Raw genomic sequence first — 20,518 nt, 5'->3', positions numbered from 1 at the left:
TCTATTATATCATCGATCGAATGAAAAATGCAATTATGCATGAATCCCATTAGGTTTAACCTCTAGTCGCTTCGCAAGGGTAGTTAGTGTTTGTTTACTATAAAGTGCTTGTTCTAGTTTGCAAAATAAAAAAAAGCCGGATTAGCTCTTATCCGTATGTTGCGTGAAGCCAGCCCTGTCTCATTTCGTACTGCCATCTTATTCCAATATTACTACAGAGACCGCTATCGGCGAGTCGTTTCCTCTGATTAAAAGAATACCTAGTGGGAAGTCCCTTTCGTGGAATATTTTAATTCGTAAATAAATAAATGAGGTGAATGAAATACTTCCTACTGAGAAATACTTGAATAAGTTTTTGGAAGCAAACTCCTTAAAAATCTCATTTCACCCGATTCATGAAAAATGGTTATGAATTCATGATAAAATAGCTCGCCATCCTAAGAAACCTATTTTAATCTTATTCCCCGCTTTCAAACAACTCCTCAAAGATTTACCTAAGATATATCCAAACTGACGGGAATAAATATGTAGATGTGCAAATAATAATAAGCTAGATTCTACGTAGGGCAGCAAAGTATATTTTTGACCAAAAAACAAACTTCAACAAACAACATTCTCATTCTTGAGTCTTGTCGAGAATCGAGGCCCAGATGGACAAGCTTACGCACAAAGCATAATAACTCCCTCGACAAGCGCACCGACAAGTTTTTGACAAAGACACCATAAATGCTAGGCAATAAAAGTATTTATCTTCTTAAACTCGATACAAAAGATGAGGGAAACAGAAAACATTTCACCCGCAAAATTAGCAATTGGATTATAGATCAAAAAAGGCAATATTACACAAATTTTATATCTTAAAATGGAACTGTATTTCAAAACTAACATACAAAAGATGCCTAACTCGTCTCTTTAAAAACAAAAGGAGTAAATTTTACGAAAATACACACTCTTAAAATACCTAAAACAAATATAACATTTGGATAAACAAAGAAACTTAAAATATACAATAACCTACTTGACACAACTTAGCAAGGACGAGTTGTTTCACAGGATTTGGACAATTCACCAAATTTCAAAGTTGATGTTCAAGTTCTGTGAAGGTTCAAATTAAGTTCTTTCACCATATCTTACCCATCGACCATAGGGACCGTCATGCTTAGTGAATTCTAAAATATTGCTAAGTTAAGCTTGCAGAATTTTGTTTATCAGTAATAATTTCTCTGGGAAACGTGAAATTTCATGTCCATAGACGGCGTGGGAAGGCGATGAAACACCTGGGAAAACAAATCAAGGAAAAATAGAATTTGAAGTTTTGTTTTCATTTCATTAATAAGAAAACACATTGATATTTTCATACGGTGTTCACATAAACTAGAAAAATATCAATTTTAAAAATTTTACACTTTTTTCTCATGAATAAATAATAGTGTTAGATAAAACGTTTCAGATACTTTTACATGTTGTTTAGCACCCAAAAATGGCCCCGAACATCACTTTGTAGTCTGCTAAGTCGAGCAATACTGCAAATAATTTATGTCAATTCTTTAAGGGTAATTAAGAAATATTTAGTGTTTCTAGTGACAAAAATCCTTAACCTGTAATCATTTTAAATCTATGAAATACTTACCAAAACGTTTGTAAAAGGTGCAGTTTGAATACCAGTGGCATTTTCGGACGTTTTATCAAAAATTCCCATACGTATTTCATTGACTGAGGGTAGCGAAGTCCTGTTATAATTTGATCTTGCACTTAGTCTGTCTGTAAGTTAGTTTGTACTTTCCGTTTCCGTTTGAAGATGTTGGCCGTTTTAATCAGTAAAGTAAAGTTTTAGTAAAGATTCTTTTTTCAAACGTGAAATCGTGATATTTTTTTGGATTTTCTAATAATCATTTTTTTTCAATAGTACGGTAGGTACCTATGAGCTTTGAAAATATGAAAAAAGAATTTTCGTTAAGATAGTACTCTTTGGACAACTTGTATAATTCCTTATTTGATTTATTTTTTAATGTATGGTTTATAGTAGACAGGTATCTAAGCACCTGTTTGCAAAAAATAAGAGAACAAAAATATTTGAAACATACTTTATTGAACGCGGGTGTATTATTTATAGAACTACTAATCTAGAACATATAGTTTATAGTCTAAGAACCTTTTTTTTACTTAAAACGTTATATATTTTCCTAACTACTCGTATAAAATTTACGGATAAATCTTTCTAAGCTTTTGTTGCGTTACAAAACACGTGTTTCAATACCTAACAAATCAGGGCACCCTGGTGTACCGGTCGCGCCGGGACAGGAGGGCTCCTGGCTGGGATGGTACATTCGTATCGTAGTATTTGTTGCGTTAGCAGACTGCAGGTTGTGATTTTTTTGTGTGTTTACCGTTATATTCTTATGCGCCCCTGTGTAGTTGTGCATGAAATCGCAAGAACAAAGGGCCGGGCTCATTCTCGAAGCGGACGAGTACACAGATTAGGCTCACCCGCACCGCGGTCGTGTGGATGCGGCTCGGACATATTGAAGGAGGGTCGGTCTGTCGCTCGGGTGACTAGGAATTTCCATCGGGCCGATCGCCCGGAAATCTGCCACCGAGAATCGACCCAAAACCAGGAACAAACTATGACCGCCGCACAGAGTCGTATTTGCACGATCTACGCGGCCAAAAGTCCCAATCTCAAAATAACAATACTCTTCATAAAAACCGGTTCCCCGAACAAAGGACTAACCCGTGAACAGAACCCGTCCCTGTTCTACCTTGTAATGCGCACCGCGCACCCGTGGCGTCAGTCGGAATTGAACCGTTTCACCTAGTGCACGTATCTGTTCTCGGCGACGCGCTTTATTATACGAACTTCCCAAGTTATTTTTTATGTTAACAAGTTATTGTTACAAATTGAAAGTGATGAATTCTAATAAAGAAGGTAAGAAACTTACAAATTTCATTATAAAAGTCATGGTAAACTACAAAACAAGATTATTATTTCAACTTATAAAAAATGTCTTTTTCGTACCCTGATTTCCTTCAATATTTTTTCTTTACTAATGTTTTTGTTCATGTATAGGGGTAGATCGGGCTATGTTTATTATTAAATGTTGTTATTTGATCCTTTTCCTTATAACTAGTATCAAAATCGTGTCCGGAAACTTCCGGATAAATATAGTTTTGAGGCGTTAAAGATATGTAGCGAAATTTCGTACAAAATTGGAAATGTTTGTTAGTGTCTTTTAACTTAATGTATGTTTGTTTTAGGTTCAGAAGGTGCATCGAGAGTAAAGATTGTAACTCGACAATATTTATTCGACCGCATGAAGAAGGAAAATTTGCCTAGTTTAGATGCAAATCTAAACTATCTAAAAGATCAACTTTTGTCATGTGAAAATTATAATGAAGACCAAATTATTAAATTAAAACGTGGTTTTGCCTTTTTCAAATCAGAACTGAAACAAAGGTGGGTCAAAGCTCATTATAAAGAAGCTCATTTTCTAAAATACAACCAATCTTGGCTAGAAAGTACTTTTGAAATACCTGTAGTTGAGACACAAACACGACCAGGTCGGCCATCCAAGTCGTTCAAAGACTTAAGTGAGAGGAGCAAAAGGCGAAAGACTGAAGAACTTCGTTCTAATTTTGAAAAGGATATCATAATCCATGCTGCGACAGTGAAACTGGGAAAATTTGGTAAAAAAGATGCATCAAATGTCTTAAAAGATATCACCAGTACTTCGACACGAGCAACTAAATATAAATGGCATTTTACTGTACAAAATCAAGTAAAAAGCAAGCCTCCTCCTTAACACCAATGCAAGCTTTGCAAATGTTAGTAGATGCCGATTTGACACTTGGACAGTACGAAATTGTAAGAAAGACTAATAAAAAGTTTTTTCCATGCTATAGCCGCTTACTAAAAGCCAAGCAGACAATTTACCCACCTCGAGAATCGATTACGGCGACAAGTACTAGTGCCAAAGCTCAATTGCAGCCTCTAATGGATGTTACCGCTAGGCGTTTAACGGAGTACCTAGAAGAGCTATTGGAGACTTTAAAGGATCAAGAGCGTGAATGCCTAACTCTCATAAGTAAATGGGGTTGCGATGGGTCCCAGCAATCACAGTTTAAGCAAAAACTACAAAATGATACCGATTCAGATGCAAATATATTTCAAAGCTGCTTTGTACCTGTTCAATTGATTTGTGGAGATAATAAAGTTTTATGGAACAATCCAACGCCCTCTTTACCGCGATTTTGTCGACCAATAAGATTCCGTTTTGTCAAGGAAATAACAGATGTTACTGAAAAGGAAATAAGACATGTTAAAAGCGCCATTAACTCGTTAGTCCCAACAGAGGTCAATATAGCGGAGAAAAAATTCTTAATAAAGCACACATTTGTACTGACCATGGTAGATGGAAAGGTCTGCAATGCCGCCACAGGTACAAAGTCCACAAGTAGGTGCTATATATGTGGAGCAACCTCGAAAGATTTCAATAAATTGGACTACACAAGAGGAGTGAATTTTGCAGCCCTTGAATTCGGCATATCGGTGTTGCACGCCAGAATTCGAATTTTTGAATGTATCCTACATTTAGCCTATAAACTCCAAGTACAAAAATACAAAGAAAGGAAATCGAAGGAGGAGAAAGACCTAGAAGAGCAAACCAAGAAAGAGATACAAAGAAGGTTTCGCAATGAAACAGGGCTAATAATAGATATGCCTAAGTCCAATTTCGGCAATACCAATGATGGCAATACCAGCAGAAGGTTCTTTGAGGACCCCAAATTAGCTGCAAAAATAACTGGCATCAGCTATGAGCTAATTTAAAGACTAAAAGTCATTTTGGAAGCAATTTCAAGCGGATTCAAAATTGATCCCGTAAAGTATGAAAAATATGATTCAGAAACTGCTCGCGTTTATGTGGACCTATATGATTGGCACCCTATGACGCCAACAATGCACAAGCTTTTAGTCAATGGCGCAGTCATCATCGAAAAGGCATTATTACCAATCGGACAGCTTTCCGAGGAAGCAGCTGAGGCTTGCAACAAACATTTTAGATGCTATCGCCAAGATTATGCGAGAAAATTTTCAGGGGAAAGCTGTAATCAGGATATTTTTAATCGCCTTCTACTCACTTCTGATCCTATGCTAAGTAGCATGCGGACTGTAAAAAAAAAGGAAATCTGGAACATTTTTACCTGAAACTTTGGCCATATTTGCACCTGCAGACCCCAATATATCAGAAAGTTCATCGGAGAGTGATGAAGAATGCCAATAAACTAGCATTTTTATTGTTATTTCACTTTGTACAGACCGAAAATTGTACTTTTTAGATTTTTTGTAAATATATAATGTATATAATCTTGAATATATATATAATTATAGTGAAAAATTGTTTTTTAATTTATTTACATTGTTTAGATACCAATTCAGTATAAACATAGTTTTGGCCGCGTAGATCGTGCAAATACGATTCTGTGCGCCGTTGACATTTTTGATTTCCGGGGCTAAAGTTTACGCGAATTGTCTTAGTGGTTTGACGTGATCAATATGATTATTTATTTTTGGATTTAGCAAGTATTTTTTTTATTCCACAATTTAATTATTTAAAATAATATATAGTATATTTTGCGGCACGTTCCAGAGTGGAAGATACTCTCAGTATCGCCCTGATGTAAGACCACCAGTCAGAATTGAAATGTTGTTTGAAATGGCTTTGGCCATATTTGGCGACCAGATCTAAATAGCCAGGTGCTTCCCCACCTTCCTCTTCCTCATCTTCTTCCCCTCTCCACCAGCCTCACAACAAACCCCAATTGGAGATGCCAAGAGTCCTAACTGGTTGGGAGCAGTTGTGAGGTATTCACATAAAAAAAATGTGTAGGTACATTTTAAATTTAACGCTTTACCTGCCTAAGTACCCCCATAAATAAAAATACTTATCGGTATATAAACGTTGATTATTTCGGATAAACTTGGTTGGAGACGGTTGGGAACAGTTAGGACTCTTGTGCGGTTTTGTATTTAAAAAAATACGTTTGTCACTGCTGGACACACTAACCCCCCAATTTCTACCCACCCATTATACCTTTTTCCTTCCCAGAACTTTCTCTCTTTCCTTTCCCAAAAACGACTCTTCACACAGCATAAGATGACATAGGCCCTGAGGAGAATTATTATCGGCAAGCCTCCTGAGTGGAGCTAATGTAAAAAAATATTCACAAATTTTGTTTTAGTATCACACCCTCGCAATATTCGCAGTAAGTCTAAGTAGTAATCAATATTTTCTTATCCCTCTTAATTTATTTATTTATATTTGTATAAAATTATTTGTATGAGGAAATAAATATTCTTCTATAGAGAAGTATTTAAGTATGTGAAAAAAAGGAAAAAAATGATTTATCTTTTTTACTTCTACCATCATGTAAAATCACCTCCCGGAGTTAGTGCACTTTACCCCCGAACACCCTGTATATTATATAATGTTAATAATATTTTGTCGTGCCAAATAATTATATTTACCTACTGTAAATGATTTATATATTGTCTCGTGAACACCTCACTAGGAGATTTTGTTATAGTATTGTTGTGAATTGATTGTCGAGAATCTCTTCATGTTGTTGGCAATCTGCTTAGAAACGGGATTGCAGGCCGTTTCCTGATAAACTTTCAGTAAATTCTTAATATATCGGAACAAGTGTTCATGCACCTGCATTTGGTTTTATAATACCTATATAATGACGAAACGTGAAAATATTAGGATTTTTATAAACACGTGTTCCGCGTCGTGATGATATATTCGTATTTCACTAAAAGTTTATCAGAAAACATATCAAATCATTTATTATAGGCCTGCAATCCTGTTTTTAACCGGATTACGAATAATTTTAAGAAATTCTGAATAAATTAACATTACTCATTTTTCTCCGTGTATTATTATCAAAGCATCACATCAAAGCTTCCCTTTCTTAATCTTACTCATACGCAATACGCCTTGCATTCGTTGCGGATCTCCACATTTGTCACACGATCATGCATGGTTTTACCGAATATACGCCTCGGGGATCTCATTTCTACAGTATTCAGTTTACTTTCATCCTCCCTTTGCCAGTTCCATGCCTCACTGCGATACATCACTGGGTGGGTACCAGCACTCAATTGTGTACTGCTAGATTTGCTTCAGCAACCGCGTTCAGTCTTTCATCAATGAAGTTACCTGCTTTTACCCTTCTATCAAAATCTCTGTCAGCCTTCCTCCCATCTCGTAAACATTCTTTCTAAATACACAAACTCATCCACCTTTTCCTACTATTCAACATTCACAATTATGTTGCACACTGTTTTCGTACTCTCTCTTTCATACACCATTTGATTTTAGATTTTATATTGAATACAAAAAAACAGGTAATAATTATATTGAATGTTTATGTTATTCTGTTATGTTTGATTTCATTTTATTAATTTTAGTTATGAAAAAAATCTGTACATTTTGTTTTATCCATGTCGAAACATTATGTTAGATTACATGTTTTGATGTATTCTGAGTGGATTATTTCAATGATGTAGGCATGTGATTATAGAATTTAATTGCGTAGTACTTAAAATGTCTTTGTCCGTGTGTGGTATATACTAATGGGATATTAAGGGTGTTGTTTGAATATCTGGTTATTATTGTTGATTGGCACTGTAAAGGAATGCTGAGATTAGATTTGAAGAGATGAAGGATTGCGAATTTAGCGTAAAGTTTTCTAATTGTCATGACGTCTACCCCCAGCAAATCCTTATCCCTCTTATATAAGGGTTGTAATCGGGAAAATAAATAAATGTTATTGCGATATATTAAGAATTTCTACTCACAATACAAGATTAAAAACGAAGAATTGAGGAATCATAGAATTTTATTTTGATGCGTCTATCCCAATAATGCCTAGACTTGTATTGTGGTAAGTTCTTTATACCGCGGGCAGACTTGTAGGCGAGGCTCTGCATTCATTGTGCGATGCCTGTTACCAGTGTTCCACCCAGATCATTAAGACAGACTTCCATGACCTAGATAGTTACTGTTAATGTACCGACTATATTAACAGTGTATACTTTATTTTCTGAAACTTTTCATTAATCGCTACAAGAAGCAGACCCTTCTCACTATTAACAATTCCATTACAAAATCAACCCTTACTGCCAAGGACTTAAGAATCTTACATTGACATTCGTTAGTGTAAATAAGATTATTTCAGTAAAAAACTTCTCGGTTATGTTTAAGATCAGCTGCCTCTGGTAGGTCGTCCTTAATAATAATGATTGGATTATTTATATAGCGCCGTTTTCGTGAGAAAATCGCCCCAAGGGCGCATTGAAGGATATTGCTTTTTTAATGAACATTATTTAAACAACTTAAGAATGAAAGGAAAAATTATTATTTTGTTAGACCTTGAATAAAATCAAAGGCTGAAATAATTCCGAAAAATACCTAATTTACCCCCACTTCAAAAACGATTTCTTGTTTAGTTCTCATTAGCACTGACAATTAATTATATCTACACATCGATGGTATAATCTTAAAACATTAATGATGGTCTCATACAATGGCGTTTGTGTGTAAAACTCTTCCTTCAGATCTCGTACGACCTTGCCTTTGTTTTCTCAACCCAGTATTTTACTCTCCCTACATTGTTTTGCAATAAAATATGGCATTATTATCACGGCAATATATTTTTTTACTGGTTTTCATCCATTGAAGGGAATATAGGTGGTTCGCCTGATCGATGCCAACCTCAGACTTTCACTATTATTTTTCTTTTGGCGACCAATAAATAAGAGGGCATGTGTTAGATTTTCTATGAGATGAATAAAGGACAATGGTGATGCCTGAAAATCCTAACTAACTAACCATTACACCGTTTGTTTTAGGCAGAGAGGATGGATTTACAGAACCTGAACAATTCATAAAATTTCAAAAATAATATTCAAATTCTTTGAAAGTCATGTTCAGATTCTCTTACTATCCAAGTGTCGTGATTCAACCGACCCATGGTGAAACAACAACGTAACTTGTACTAGTATTTTAACTATCAAGTTTAATGAATTGTAAAATTCTGTGAAACAACTCCTCCTTATTTTTGTTGTTTGTTTTTGGGGTGTTATGCCGTGTTGCGCTAACTCCTTCTTTAGCCGACGTTTCGGACAGCGTTGCAGTGTCCATCATCAGGGCAGATCCGGTAGATCCGAAGATGTGTAATGATGGACACTGCAACGCTGTCCGAAACGTCGGCTAAAGAAGGAGTTAGCGCAACACGGCATAACACCCCAAAAACAAACAACAAAAATGCTTTTGGCCGTGAGAATCTAAAAACTTAACTCCTCCTTAGTTGTATTATGAGTAGGTAGGTAATGCGTATTTTTCCTAAGCTGACTGCACATATAACTTTTATTATACTGCCGTACAACCTCTTCGCATACGTCACCAGGGAGGAAGAAATATAATCGATTCTTTGCGGGATCAACTGGCAGAGGGGTCAACTGCCCGGGAGATCAACTACTGGGGGTTCTTCTGTCGGGGATCAACTGTCGGGGATCAAGCGTCATGGAATCTTAATAATGGCTTGCGAAAGTATGCCATCCAACGTCATAAATCATGGATATTATTCTTTATGTCACATGATTATATGTGTCAGACTTGCAAATGAATATTAATTATGTTGAAAAACACAACGAATAAAATTTTGTGGTTTGATGTTCGATATTGATGGGAAGATGTTGAAATTAGAACACATTTAAAAAATGTGAACTTATAGGTGTGTATTATATGTTACATGATAATGTCGGGGTTCTTTATGTTGACATGTCTACGTTGTTTGCTATATCCTTTAAGGGATGTTGAACCCTACTTTAGTCACCAAAAAACTAATTTAATTTGCATCTAGTCTTCCGATAGCAGCTGGGGTTATCACAGTTCACCTTAAAATGGCGGTTATTTTCTCGCAAGTTTCCAGCGTATCAACTGGTCCTTCGACAATTTTACCATTTCGGTTATCTTTCCCCATTACTTCAATAAAGCTTTCCACGAATCCTACCGGTGAGGATTTGCTGATCAGTTGAGGGGACCCAACCCTTTTCTACCATTATAAGTTACAAATGGTTACCAGTGGCGGCTCCTGACTTTTGGATGTACTAGAGTGTTAGTATTACAAAAAATGGCATTATTGATGTTGTTGTAGCTGAAAACGATATATTATTTTTTTTCAAGATGGTTAAGGTTTTTAATATTTTCAGGAAATCCGTGCGGGGCACGGCGAAATTGAAATTTCCTGAAAATCTTCATACGAAAAATCTAATTTTCGAAAAAAAAATATCATCAATAATGCCATTTTTTGTAATATTAGCACCAAAAAGTCACGAGCCGCTACTGAATTGGTCACTCCTTCAAGACGCACTACAAGGACTCTATTTTTTTTACTAAACGAAGTAAATGTGCTGTTGTTACTTAAAAACGACTATATACCATAAAGTGTCCTTGCACAACAGGAATTAATAACTATATGTAGATGATGGATTAACATTTTTTATACTAGTGAATAGTAATGAAATTTCAGCAGCAAACAAACGATAATTTAGAACATAGTCACATCAATATTTGCAATAATATGATACTAAAACAAAAGCATTAATATTCTGTAAATTTAATGTGTAACCTAATTATGATCAAAGTAACTATGAATAGTAAACACCTTTCCATTCACAGTTTTTCTAACCAAAAAAATATATGTTCAGAAAAACTAAAAAAACACATCAGAATTAAAAAAATTTCGTGCCATACACATCCAAGTACATCTAAAGGAAAAACCCTACTCTCTTTTATGTACCTAAATGTCAGAAGCCTGAGAGGTAAACTAGATGACATCAAATGCTTACTGAAATCCACTAACTCGAACTTCAACATCATCCTCTTGTGTGAGACTTGGCTTAAAGAAGCGGACCTGAAGTACTTCAACTTAGAAGGATACAAACACGAAGCATCCTGCCGGCCGCAGGGAGTTGGACTTGGTGGCGGACTCTCTATATTTCTACAAAATTCTTTAGAATACAATGTGATTGCTAACACGTGTGACTCTGATAACAACTTTCTATGGATTCATGTAAACAAGCTCAATCTTAAAATAGGATTAGTATATAAAAAACTAAATACTATTTTCAAAGACTTCTTAGAGACACTTTCCAGCTAGAAACATATAAAAGAGGTATTATATTTGGAGACTTTAACATAAATCTGCTTGATCCAACTAATACACACACTCGTAAATACACAAATACTATTAGTTTAAATAATTATACCATTTTGAACAAAATAAACAAAAAACACGCATCACAGAAAATACAAACACAATCATTGATCATATACTCACCGACATAAAACTAGAATACTCATTAACGAACTGTGATAATTCAATATCCGACCACAATATTTTACTCCTTGATGTAATTCACACATATACTAAAAACACATCTATAAAGTCGTCCCGAAAATATACACATATTGATTTTGATAATCTAAAGAATGATATCATCCAAAATCCCTTTCATCTTAACATGAATGACGACTCGGTATTAAACTATGACAATCTTGTAAACTACCTCACAAATAAAATTAATTATAATAGCATCACTAAAATTAACACAAAAAACATAAATAACCCAGACTGGATAACCAAAGACCTTATAAAATTAATCAACAAAAGAAACAGATTACACCTGAAACTAAAAAAACAACCAAACAACACGTTATTGAAAACAGAATTCCTAGTAGTAAGAAATAATATTACTAAGAAAAAACGAAACTTAAAACAAACACACTACGGTGATCTTTTTAAAAAATGCGAAAATAACAGTAAAAAAAACTGGAAGTTAATAAACAACATCATACAGAACCAATCGAATACTTTGAATACTTTTTGTAATAAATTAATCATTAACAACGAAATAATCACAAACAACGTAGAGATATGCGACCACTTAAAAATTTCTTTTGTAACATTGGCTCCTCTTTAGCTAATAATATACACAACAAAATCACACACAATATAGCCAATGAAATAACATTAGTGCATGATAGCATGGAATCATTATATCTTCAACCTACCACGGAATTATAAATAAGTAAAATAATAAAATCCTTAAAACAAAATGCAAGCGCTGGTTATGATACACTCAAATGTAAGACAGTTCTAAGTCTCTCCACAGAATTGGTTCCTATTTTATCAAAGTTAATTAATCAGTGTCTTAAAGAGGGAACTTTTCCAGATAGTTGCAAAATTGCTAAGGTAATACCAATTCACAAATGTGGGTCCAAAACGGATACCTATTAATTACAGACCCATTTCTATCTTACCAATCTTATCTAAAATCTTTGAACAACTTTCTATCAAAAAAATCGTTCTTATATAAAAAACAATATGGCTTTAGGAAAAAATCAAACACACTTGCGGCAATAAATGACTTAGAAGCAGCATTGATGGTGGAAATTATATTTTATCCATACTAATTGACCTTCAAAAAGCCTTCGATACAGTAAGCCATGACATACTTCTCAAGAAACTCGAGAAAATTGGTGTAGTTGGTCCTGCTCTTAATCTATTCAAATCATATCTTAGCAACAGAAAGCAATTCGTTAGCATCAATAATCAAAATAGCAACCACCTACCAATAAACTACGGAGTTCCGCAAGGATCCATACTAGGACCACTTCTGTTCCAAATTTATATAAATGATATCTCCCAATTAGATTTAAACGGTGATATTTTTTATATGCAGATGATACTGCAATTGGGGTAAATCTACTGGGGTAAAGATTTAAACATCTTACTAGAAAATGCACAGAGTGACTTAGACAAAATTAACAGTTGGCTCCAATCAAATATCCTAACAATGAATATTAAAAAAACAGGATACATGATTTTAAGCTCCACTCGTAAAATAATTCCTCCTCATGTACCCTTAAAAATTGAAAATAACAACCTGCAAATCCTGATACAGGAGAAATATCTTGGACTGTGCATTGATAAACACCTAACTTACAGCATATTCAAGATATTAAAGATAAAATCACCCCCTTAATTAGCGTATTCAGTCGGATATCATATTTGTTACCAAATAAAATTAAAAAGGTCTATATTATAGCCTCGTACACTCACATTTAAACTACTTGATTGAAATCTGGGGAAATACATGTGAAACATATATAAATGAACTACAGGTAACACAAAATAAAGTAATCAAAAAGCTATTTCATTTCAAACCTAGAACATCAACAAAAAAATTATATATGGAAACAAAACTATTAAAATTAAGAAAATTATATGAATATAATACATGTCTCCTTATTTACAAAATAAATAATAAACTCATACATACAAATACAGAACTCATTAAAACGTCCCAAGTACACACACACTTTACACGGCAACACGATAAAATACATTTAAACACCATACATACTAATTATGGCAAGCAATCCATTGGTTACGAGGGGAGCAACATATATAATTGCCTCCCAGACGAAATTAAAAATGAAAAAAGTATAGGTACATTTAAAAAAAAAAAATTCAGTTTTATGCTCCATCAACAAAACAATGAAAAAGAATAATATCCATGTGTAATATATTTATGTGTAATATATATGTTATTTCTAGTTAAATAAGTGAAAAATGTAATTTTCTTTTATATAGAATAAAAATATTTAAAAAAAAGGTTGCCTGTGTTGTAGCAGGGGCGATGATTTAACCCTTATGGGGGAGGATGATGACACAAAAAATAGTTTTCTAGTGAACTGTCAAAATCCTTAAACGAATGAAAAACCAAAAACGAATGAAAACCAATTATTAATGGTAACTAATAAAGTTAATAGTAATATCCAAATTAGTATAACGTTATCCTAATAATAAGAAAAAAACACTAACCCAAACTTAAAAACAAATTTTGCGATATGTGGTAAAGATATAGGATCCATGAAGAGAAAAAGAAAAGAAGAAAAAAGACGAAGTCGCTGATGCTCACTAAAAAGTGCTTACTCTGGTATCTCCGCCGTATCCTGCAAGGGTGCAGAGGAGACGGGGAGATGAAGAGATGAGAAGTCGCCAGTGCTAACGACTCTCGCCGAATTCGCGCCTCTGTCCAGATAGCGGCCGACGCGTCGCGACGCATTCCGACGCCGCAAATAGAGTTTCATTCACAAGCGGCGGCGGGCGTCCTTTGCGCATTCTTGTCTCGTATGGCGTGTCCCAAACCGCACTGCATTCTTGTCGCTACATAAGTCGATGACTAATTTGTATTTTTTTAATTTTATTAATACAAACATACTGAGAATTTATAAAAAATGTCATGCAATCCACAACAATCCAGAATTTTTTTATTGTCCACTAATAAAACTTAAAAAAAGTCGATCTTAAAAGATATGCATATTTTTTACACACAATCTAGGAAATAGATAAAAAAGTTTATTCAAATATTTTATGCAGTGTGCATTGAGGTATATAATATAACTCAATGACAAAGAAGGAGAAATTAAACACACATCAAATAAAACAACTTATGATCAACTAAATGAATGGAAATATAATTATCTCAAGATAACGGCCAAATAAAATTTGTGGTGTAGTGTCATTTTTAACATGAATTTGTCATGAAAAAAATCTATACCGCTTTCATTATTCTTTTTATCTAATCAATATATTTCTCTTTTTTCAGGTAAGACACCTTTTTTGCAAGATATATTATATCTGCGTTGCGTGAGAGGTAAGTAAGCATTGAAAAGTCATTTTTATATATTACTATTTATGTTTATACCTGTACAGGCCACAGATTATAATGTATATTCCTGCTCCCCATTCCCCAAGCATTTCATTCATCAGGAACAATTTTTCTACAACTTTAACAACTTATTTTGAAGGTTATACCTATCAATGTAATATATCATTGAAGAAGAAGATAATACTAATAATTCTACATGAAACAGAACAACCCAGAGAAAAATAAATAGATAACGTTCACAACTAGGAATCTCTTGTCTTACCGGAACGGAACGGTAATGTCATATTTGTCGATCTCATTTTTCAAATTCAGAATTAAAAATACCATCTTGTAGCTAATTTTACCATATTTTTGGCATCTACCTTTTTAAATAGAAACAAAGTTTCTAATAAAATTGGTTTGTAACCTACACAGTGTCTCCGATAAACATGTCCGAGATTCTGGGTACGATTCATAGTTGTGACCTTTATCTTTTTATTTTTCTGTGTGTTTTACTGTTTCATGTTTTGTTTAGATTTATTAATATTATCTTCTTAACAATTTCTTACAAATTATAATAATTAATCCTCAGAACATCCTTTATTATCATCATATCACAGGCCGTCTGCAATCAAATCAGACCGCTTGGATAAATCATGCTGATTGATTGTCCTCTCGCAAATTAATTGTGTAATTTAGGTGGTAGAATCCTAGCCATCATTAGTACCTACCTACTTAATAATATATTTTACAAAATTAAACTGCATAGTCTGTACATTTGCTAACGGGAGGTGTACCTACTGTGTGCTGTGTAACCTGTGCCTGTGTTTTAATACATTCCGCGGGGGCGTTTGTTATGTCTCGGCCGCAAGAATTCATACCAGAATGCAAGTTTTATGGTTTGCATCGACCTAATAGCATAATACTCACATTTTGTATTTTCTTCATTATATATCTCGTGGCGGGTACGCGCTCATGGATAATTTCCAGTTTTACAGTTCAATACCACTTCGGTCGATATTTGATCACACAAGCACGAATTATTTAGGTTTACTGTGCTTTCTATTTTCTAAATAAATTCGCATTATGATTTATCTAAATTTTCACGGATATATAACTTGCTCTCGGTACATTACATATTCTTCATGGAATGTAAAAATTATCAAATTTATCCGGCTTTTTCTTTTGATTTTTATCACAGCAATGTTTGCCAAAATGGTTTTGACACAGTTTTAGCTACTCGGTGTAATTACATTCGGCTTAGCACATTTATCATTAAAATTCTATAAGTTGCCCCCTTGCTCCTTGCTCCAGCTAGCGGGAGTGGCAGAGTGGCAGCCGGACCCATGAAACATGCCATCATGTCGTCGCGTTATGCTACGTATACATACGCGAGCCGAACTGCTGAACTGAATGTCAACTTATGGGAAAGGAACAAAGCAACTGCAAAGTGCACGATACGCCGCTGCAGTTACTTCGTTCCTTTCCCGTAATTCGTGGCTCGGTTCGCGTTTAGGTTTGCAGATGTATATGTACCATTAGATATATCCGCGTAATTAGTGAACTTGTGTATGTAAGATGAACGCTTGTATCGTGGAAGCGCATTATGTCGCCTTGAAAAATGTCCCAAATTTTTAAGACAGAAACATGAAAAAACTTGGCACCGTCTCTGTCTGTCACTGTTGGCCGCCATCCCGTCTGTCGGTATTTACCTACCCACACCTTCCTCTCTATTCATTCATCTGTCTGCTTATGTCTGTATCTGTGTCTGTGCCTGACTGAGGAACGCAGCCACTTCTTCATGTCCTCGTGGAAATACCTGATCGGTACCAGTAAATTATCCTCTGCAGTCATGTATACTTGGTACATTAACTACACAGAATAAACCAGGTGGAATTCACGAAGAAAGTACCTTCCTGATAGTTCATCTAACGTATAGACTCGGGACGGAATTATCCCTGTATCTAAGTACGGGCTTTATTTTATTACCGGAATCAAACAAGTGTATCATAAAACAACGTCGTAAAACAACCGTCTTATGAGCGATCAACCGTGAGCGATCGCGTTTAATCCGTGATTCGTTTATATTGTTTTCGTTAGTCTCAGTCGTCGCCGACGACGACTCGTCGGCCGAAATTATTATTTGCCGCATCTCGGTAAACATATTCACTCGACACCTTAGTAAACTCGATACGTCAGAGGGGCGAATATCTCATGCGCGCGTGAAAAAGAAAACGCGAAGTTTTCGCGGGTTATCTGTCAGTTAGGCACGCCCGGCTGTTGGGGGCACGGTGCGGTGAGGGAAAGCGGCGCGGAGGAGAGGGACGCTTTGCGCCGCGGAGTGCGCACGCGCGCCGCGACGCCGGTAGGCTCGCCGCATTATCACAGATGCGTTGTCCTGGAATTAAATTGAATTAATTTCGTATTTTTATCATAGCTTCGCGATAACATTTTATGATATTCAAGGAATGCTGATGTGCATTCATAATGAATATTAATTTTAGCCTTCGATTCTTATCTTTCTTTTGTGATGTAATATAACTTCGTAAGTATTTCATGAGTGTTATATTTACAAGTTGGAATGTCCTGTGAGCATTACCAATATACGAATTTGTTCGTAATATAAAACCACCTGGTACTTGCACACTTTTAAACCAGTCTGTAGATTTTCCCCTACTACTGTACCACGTGCCCGTGTCCGTACTTTCGCCCCCGGCCGCCCCTCAGGACGGGCGCCCGGCAGTCAGTACCGCGCGGCCCCCCGACCGCTCCGCACGCGCCGCCGCTCCTGACGCCCTGAGTTCACCCTCACCAAGCAGGAGCAATACTCACCCTCACTTTATGTTTGTGCCCCTTCTTTATAGCTAATCTATAACTTCACAGCATTACCTTATCGAATTCGCTTTCTTTCACTGTGCTTTCATTGATGCATCGATTTGCGTAGAGAAGCTTTTTTACACCGGTTACATAGTTCTTGTGTACTACCTTCAAGTGTCGCCCGGTTTGTGTTTTCCGTCTTCCAAGAGGATTATTGGTCATTTTCATCTGCACATAAACATGTTCTTCCGTAGTTCTTAGTGCTATTTGAAAAGCTTCATCCATTTTAGATTATATCACTCAGCTCCGCTCTTACATGTTTAGGATAGTTTTGGTTTTAAAAGTTTTCTGTGCACGCTGCTTAAGTTTCCGATATCAAAGGTACTACCTACTATTTATTTATGACGATGCAGATATTCGATAAATGTTTTCTTCATACTAGTACTTGTTACAATTTCAGTTTCGGCTTTCACTTTCCTTGCCAGCTCAATTTATGTTTTACTCAGTAATTAGAGGTTCAATTTTCAGCGAAATACTTGCGCTTGTAGTAAATATTGAAAACAGTGTTTTTTTGGTTATCTTATCAGGTTCAGTGAAGTTCGTGTTATTTTACTGCTCAAACTGAAAGGAAATATTTTTGTTTTATCGCTTTTACGCTTTCAGTTGCTTTTCTTTATTAAACAAATTTTACATTCTATTCCCTAGTGCTACTTAATAAACGTAAATGCCCGTAATCTATGTGTATCTATAATTTCTGAAATATTTACGTAGTTCTTTTTAATGTTCACGATGTTGTAAATTGTGCCACTTATGGTAGGTAAGTAAAATAATGTGAAGTTTATTTTTTAAATTTTTCGGCTTTGAAGTTCTTAATCGGAGAAATGCTTCACATATTTTATTCCTCCATATCTTATTTTGTTTTATGTCGGTATCGATTTTTTCCTAATTCGTTCGGGTTTCAAGGCTGCCGAACTATTGTTCTCGAATACTCGAATCTAAATGAAATATACGGACCGGGCCGTGTTATCTGAAATGTCCGTTCAGCTAAACACATAATTTAATTTGCTCAGCAATAAAACCCCCGTTACAGTTTACGAGCGACGGTGGATGAGAGATTCACAATTTGGAACATAATCTAATCATTTTCAGTAGCTTGCGTCTCATATCTCGAATAGTTGGTGTATAATGTGCGAAATGACATATTTATGATTGCGTTCAAATATTTCTTTCGTTGCGATGCCGGTTAAACTCTAGTTAGTCATGCCCCATTCATTTTTATCCATTATATTTTATTTATTTGTTAGTGTTAACTTCATTTTCATGCAAACTGTATTCACTTACCCTTAATTTATAGGCCAGACAGTTTGTACACCATATTGTACAATTTGTACAACTGGCTAATTAGTTTGTTTCCTGATTTGTTGATTTTTAGCGCAATATTAAGTAAGGTAATTATCGTGACACGTTCTTAATTTCTAAAAACTACACTTCGTTTCGAGTTAATTAATGTAAGAAAACATATAAAAAAGATCTGAAATAGAAAATAATGCACATTGATATCAATTTCGTTTAAATTAATATAGGTTAATTTTCCCTTCCTTTTTTTGCGTTTTTAATGTTAGGTTTATGACATTTAATTAGACAATTATTATTGTGCCAACCTAGTTATTTTTAACTATCTAACTAGCCACTACACCGTTTCCCGCAGGGATAGGCAGAGAGTATGGACCGCCAAACAACTCGGTCATGGCGCACACTCTTCTGTTGTTCTGAATCTTGACATTCCTGACTCAAGTATCTAGTTCACTTGATCGTGTCATATATTCCCCGGGTGTTCCCGACTTCTTCTACCATTCACTATCTAACTAGCCATCACATCGTTTCCCGCAGGGATAGGCAGAGAAACAACTCGGTCATGGCGCACACTCTTCTGTTGTTCTGAATCTTGACATTCCTGACTCAAGTATCTAGTTCACTTGATCGTGTCATATATTCCCCGGGTGTTCCCGACTTCTTCTACCATTCACTATCTAACTAGCCATCACATCGTTTCCCGCAGGGATAGGCAGAGAAACAACTCGGTCATGGCGCACACTCTTCTGTTGTTCTGAATCTTGACATTCCTGACTCAAGTATCTAGTTCACTTGATCGTGTCAAATATTCCCCGGGTGTTCCCGACTTCTTCTACCATTCACTATCTAACTAGCCATCACATCGTTTCCCGCAGGGATAGGCAGAGAAACAACTCGGTCATGGCGCACACTCTTCTGTTGTTCTGAATCTTGACATTCCTGACTCAAGTATCTAGTTCACTTGATCGTGTCATATATTCCCCGGGTGTTCCTGACTTCTTCTACCATTCACTATCTAACTAGCCATCACACCGTTTCCCGCAGGGATAGGCAGAGAAACAACTCGGTCATGGCGCACACTCTTCTGTTGTTCTGAATCTTGACATTCCTGACTCAAGTATCTAGTTCACTTGATCGTGTCATATATTCCCCGGGTGTTCCCGACTTCTTCTACCATTCACTATCTAACTAGCCATCACATCGTTTCCCGCAGGGATAGGCAGAGAAACAACTCGGTCATGGCGCACACTCTTCTGTTGTTCTGAATCTTGACATTCCTGACTCAAGTATCTAGTTCACTTGATCGTGTCATATATTCCCCGGGTGTTCCTGACTTCTTCTACCATTCACTATCTAACTAGCCATCACACCGTTTCCCGCAGGGATAGGCAGAGAAACAACTCGGTCATGGCGCACACTCTTCTGTTGTTCTGAATCTTGACATTCCTGACTCAAGTATCTAGTTCACTTGATCGTGTCATATATTCCCCGGGTGTTCCCGACTTCTTCTAAAATTGACTATCTAACTAGCCATCACACCGTTTCTCGCAGGGATAGGCAGAGAAA

The 20,518-nt window shown here is 35.8% G+C and overlaps 1 protein-coding gene across 10 annotated transcripts in view; it reads left to right on the top strand.

The window, feature by feature from the left end:
- The window catches only part of bsk (mitogen-activated protein kinase dJNK), a 205,641-nt gene that overhangs the window by 38,253 nt on the left and 146,870 nt on the right, over positions 1–20,518 (top strand). For 2 of the 10 annotated variants that reach the window (XM_089646395.1, XM_089646166.1), the window contains exon 1: positions 17,556–17,625. The exons of 6 other annotated variants lie outside the window; for them this stretch is intronic. The gene's annotated coding sequence lies outside the window, so the exon portion shown is untranslated. Of the gene's footprint in view, positions 1–17,538; positions 17,626–20,518 lie in introns of those variants that run through there. 2 more of the 10 variants (XM_089646322.1, XM_089646211.1) reach the window with 2 other exon arrangements.

This window comes from Hesperophylax consimilis, chromosome 1 (assembly GCF_061612785.1).
Source record: "Hesperophylax consimilis isolate HC1 chromosome 1, BYU_Hcon_1.0, whole genome shotgun sequence".
Lineage (NCBI taxonomy): Eukaryota > Metazoa > Arthropoda > Insecta > Trichoptera > Limnephilidae > Hesperophylax > Hesperophylax consimilis.
This window is presented reverse-complemented; position numbering and strand designations above follow the sequence as displayed.